Below are 5,138 nucleotides of genomic sequence, written 5' to 3' on the forward strand. Positions count from 1 at the left end.
GTACATCCACCCAGGTCCTTCTCCCATGTCCTTCTTATGTTCAAATCCCTCCCATGACTTTGCCTCTCCCTATCTTTATAAATTCTTCAAACAATCTTCTGTGACATGTATCTCCAAGCACAGAAAGGATGAACCAAATAGTTGTCTGTGGTGTGTAATTTTGCAGCTACAATTACATGGCATTCACAGTGGGGGAATGAGGTCATTTGGCCCAGCTGTTCCAAATGTATTTACACTTCACACAGGGAGTTAGAGGGCAGTGAGTCTAACTTCAGTGGTCGGGAGACTATTGGAAAAAATTGAGGGACAGCATTAATCCCCGCTTGGGGAGGCAAGGATTAATCAAGGATCGTCAGCCTGGCTTTGTCAAAGCGAGATCATGACAAATAAACTTGATTTAATTTTTTGTGGAGGTGACGAGGTGTGTGGATGAGGACACTGCAGTTGATGTCGTCTATGTGGATTTCAGTAGGGCTTTTGACCAGGTCCCACATGGGAGACTGGTCAAGAAGGCAAAGAGCCATTGGGATCCAGGGCAATTTGGCAAATTGGATCCAAAACTGGCTTAGTGGCAGGAGGCAGAGGGTGATAGTGGAAGGATGTTTTTGTGACTGGAAGCCTGTGTTGAGTCTGAATGATTTTTCATCAGAGCAAAGGATAGAGAGTCATCCAGACCTGAAACGTTGGCTCTATTCTCTCTCCACACTTGCTGTCAGACCTGTTGAGATTTTCCAGCATTTTCTGTTTTTGTTGTACATTTCTTCAGTTGGTTCCTCTTATTTTTATTCCCCTTGTTCTAATCTCACCCAAAAGGTTTTTGCCATATCCACCCTATTTAACCATTTCATCACCTTGGGGGTTAGTGAAAATTGAGTGGGGGCTGTCTGACACTGGGAATGAATAGGGATGAGGTATGGGGGTATTGGGGGTGACGAATGGGGCTAAATAGGGGTTTGAAGGTGAACATGGGTTTGGGGTGGAAAATTGGTGTAATTGTAGGGCAAATAGGTGCAGGAGTAGGCTGTTCTGCCCTTTGAGTCTGCACCACTATTCAATATGATCATAGTAAGAAGTCTCACAACACCAGGTTAAAGCCCAACAGGTTTATTTGGTAGCACGAGCTTTTGGAGTGCCGTTCCTTCATCAGGTGAGTGTCACCTGATGAAGGAGCAGCGCTCTGAAAGCTCGTGCTACCAAATAAACCTGTTGGGCTTTAACCTGGTGTTGTGAGACTACTTACTGTGCCTACCCGAGTCCAACGCTGGCATCTCCACAATATGACCATGGCTGATCATGCACTTTCCGTACCCACTCCCACTTTCTCTTCATACCTCTTAATACCCTTCAGCCACAAGGTCCACGTCCAGCTCCCTCTTGAACATATCTAATGAACTGGCCCCAACAGCTTTCTATGGTGGAGAATTCCACAGGTTCACAACTGAGTGAAGACGTTCTTCCTCATCTCAGTCCTGAGTGGCTCACCCCTTATCCTTAGACAGTGACTCCCTAGTTCTGCACTTCCCCAACATCGGGAACATTCTTCCAGCATTGAGCCTGTCCAGTCCCATCAGTATTTTGTATGTTTCTATGAGATCCCCTCTCATTCTTCTAGATTCCTTGCGATGAGGAATGGGGGTAGTTCTTAGAATCATGGAATCCCTATGGTGCAGAAGAGGCCATTCGGCCCACTGAGTCTACAGCAACACATGGACAGAGTATCTTACCTAGACTTACCTCCCTGTAACCGTACTTCACTTGACGAAGGAACAGTGCTCCGAAACCTTGTGATTTCAAATAAACCTGTTGGACTATAACCTGGTGTCATGTGACCCCTCATCTTGTCCACCCTAGTCCAACACCGGCATCTCCACATACTGTACTGCTACACGTTTCCCACGGCCAATCCACGATACCCACACATCTTGGGACACGAAGCAGTAATTTAACATGGCTGGGCCCCTAAATGGGGGGGGGGGGCTTGTGGTTTAGAGTGGGGGTAATGGGGAATTTGGGGGTAGTTAGGGACTCTGATGGTTTGGGGGGTTCTGGGGTAATTAGGGATTTGGGGTGGAGTTCTGGGAGCTTAGGGGGTTGGGGTAATGGGGTGGGGGTAATTAGGGGTTGGGGATAATGGGGGGTGGGGTCTGGGGTGGTATTTAGGGGGTTCTGGGAGTTTGGAGGTACTGGGATGGGGGTATTTAAGGGTATTTGGGGGCGTACTTAAGAGGTGGTTTTTGGGGGCCTGGGTGTATTTGGGATTCTGGGGGTAATGGGGTATAGGGGGTATTTAGGCATATTTAAGAGTCTGGGGGATATTTAGGGAGTTTGGGTGTGGTTTTCTTGTGGAGGTCTGTGGTTTTTTTGGGGGGGTACTTAGGGGTCCTGGAGTATTTGGGGTTCTGGGGCAATGGATTATTTAGCAGTCTGGGGGTTTACGGGGTATTTATGGGGTATTTAGGAGTTTGGGGGGTATTTAGAAGGTTTGGGGGTAGTTTATTTGGAGGGGCCTGGGGGTTTTATGGAGGGGGCTTGGAGAGAACAAAGAACAATACAGCACAGGAACAGGCCCTCCAAGCCCGTGCTGCTCCCTGGTCCAAACTAGACCATTCTTTTGTATCCCTCCATTCCCACTCCATTCATGTGGCTATCTAGATAAGTCTTAAACGTTCCCAGTGTGTTCGCCTCCACCACCTTGCCCGGCAGCGCATTCCAGGCCCCCACCACCCTCTGTGTAAAATACGTCCTTCTGATATCCGTGTTAAACCTCCCCCCCCCCCCCCCCCCCCTGCCCCCACCGCACCCCTCACCTTGAACCTATGACCCCTCGTGAACGTCACCACCGACCTGGGAAAAAGCTTCCCACCGTTCACCCTATCTATGCCTTTCATAATTTTATACACCTCTATTAGGTCACCCCTCATCCTCCGTCTTTCCAGTGAGAACAACTCCAGTTTACCCAATCTCTCCTCATAACTAAGCCCCTCCATACCAGGCAACATCCTGGTAAACCTCCTCTGCACTCTCTCTAAAGCCTCCACGTCCTTCTGGTAGTGTGGCAACCAGAACTGTGTGCAGCGGCCGAACTAACGTTCTATACAACTGCAACATCAGACCCCAACTTTTATACTCTATGCCCCGTCCTATAAAGGCAAGCATGCCATATGCCTTCTTCACTACCTTCTCCACCTGAGACGTCACCTTCAAGGATCTGTGGACTTGCACACCTAGGTCCCTCTGCGTATCTACACCCTTTATGGTTCTGCCATTTATCGTATAGCTCCCTCCTACGTTAGTTCTACCAAAATGCATCACTTCGCATTTATCTGGATTGAACTCCATCTGCCATTTCTTTGCCCAAATTTCCAGCCTATCTATATCCTTCTGTAGCCTCTGACAATGTTCCTCACTATCTGCAAGTCCAGCCATTTTCGTGTCGTACGCAAACTTACTGATCACCCCAGTTACACCTTCTTCCAGATCGTTTATATAAATCACAAACAGCAGAGGTCCCAATACAGAGCCCTGCGGAACACCACTAGTCACAGGCATCTAGCCGGAAAAAGACCCTTCCACTACCACCCTCTGTCTTCTGTGACCAAGTAAGAAGTCTCACAACACCAGGTTAAAGTCCAACAGGTTTATTTGGTAGCAAATACCATAAGCTTTCGGAGCACTGCTCCTTCGTCAGATGGAGTGGATATCTGCTCTCAAACAGTGCACAGACACAGAAATCAAGTTACAGAATACTAATTAGAATGCAAATCTCTACAGCCAGCCAGGTCTTAAAGGTACAGACAATGTGGGTGGAGAGAGCATTCAACACAGGTTAAAGAGATGTGTATTGTCTCCAGACAGAACAGCTAGTGAGATTCTGCAAGATCAGGGGGAAAGCTGTGGGGGTTACTGATAATGTGACATAAATCCAACATCCCGGTTTAGGCTGTCCTCATGTGTGCGGAACTTGGCTATCAGTTTCTGCTCAGTGACTCTGCGCTGTCGTGTGTCGTGAAGGCTGCCTTGGAGAACGCTTACCTGAAGATCCAAGGCTGAATGCCCGTGACTGCCTGTGACCAAGCCAGTTCTCCACCCATCTAGCCACCTCCCCCTTTATCCCATGAGATCCAACCTTTTGCACCAACCTACCATGAGGGACTTTGTCAAACGCTTTACCACTTTGGGGCGGCACGGTAGCACAGTGGTTAGCACTGCTGCTTCACAACTCCAGGGACCTGGGTTCGATTCCCGGCTTGGGTCACTGTCTGTGTGGAGTTTGCACATTCTCCTTGTGTCTGCGTGGGTTTCCTCCGGGTGCTCCGGTTTCCTCCCACAGTCCAAAGATGTGCGGGTTAGGTTGATTGGCCATGCTAAAAAAATTGCCCTTAGTGTCCTGAGATGCGTAGGTTAGAGGGATTAGTGGGTAAATATGTAGGGATATGGGGGTAGGGCCTGGGTGGGTTTGTGGTCGGTGCAGACTCGATGGGCTGAATGGCCTCTTTCTGTACTGTAGGGTTTCTATGTTAAAGTCCATATAGACGACATCCACGGCCCTTCCCTCGTCAACCATTCTAGTCACTTCTTCAAAAAACTCTTCCAGGTTAGTGAGGCATGACCTCCCTCCCACAAAACCATGCTGACTATCGTTAATGAGTTTATTCCTTTCTAAATGCGCATACATCCTATCTCTAAGAATCCTCTCCAACAACTTCCCGACCATGGACGTCAAGTTCACCGGCCTATAATTTCCCGGGTTATCCTTCCTACCCTTCTTAAATAACGGGACCACATTAGCTATCCTCCAATCCTCTGGGACCTCACCTGTGACACCAGGTTAAAGTCCAACAGGTTTATTTGGTAGCAAATACCATAAGCTTTCGGAGCAATGCTCCTTCGTCAGATAGAGTGGTCTCTGTTCTCAAACAGGGCACAGACACAGAAATCAAATTACAGAATACTGATTAGAATGCAAATCTCTACAGCCAGCCAGGTCTTAAATGTACAGACAATGTGGGTGGAGGGAGCATTCAACACAGGTTAAAGAGATGTGTATTGTAATGTGTATTGAGAACAGAGACCACTCCATCTGACGAAGGAGCATTGCTCCGAAAGCTTATGGTATTTGCTACCAAATAAACCTGTTG

Source organism: Mustelus asterias, chromosome 24, assembly GCF_964213995.1.
Source record: "Mustelus asterias chromosome 24, sMusAst1.hap1.1, whole genome shotgun sequence".
Lineage (NCBI taxonomy): Eukaryota > Metazoa > Chordata > Chondrichthyes > Carcharhiniformes > Triakidae > Mustelus > Mustelus asterias.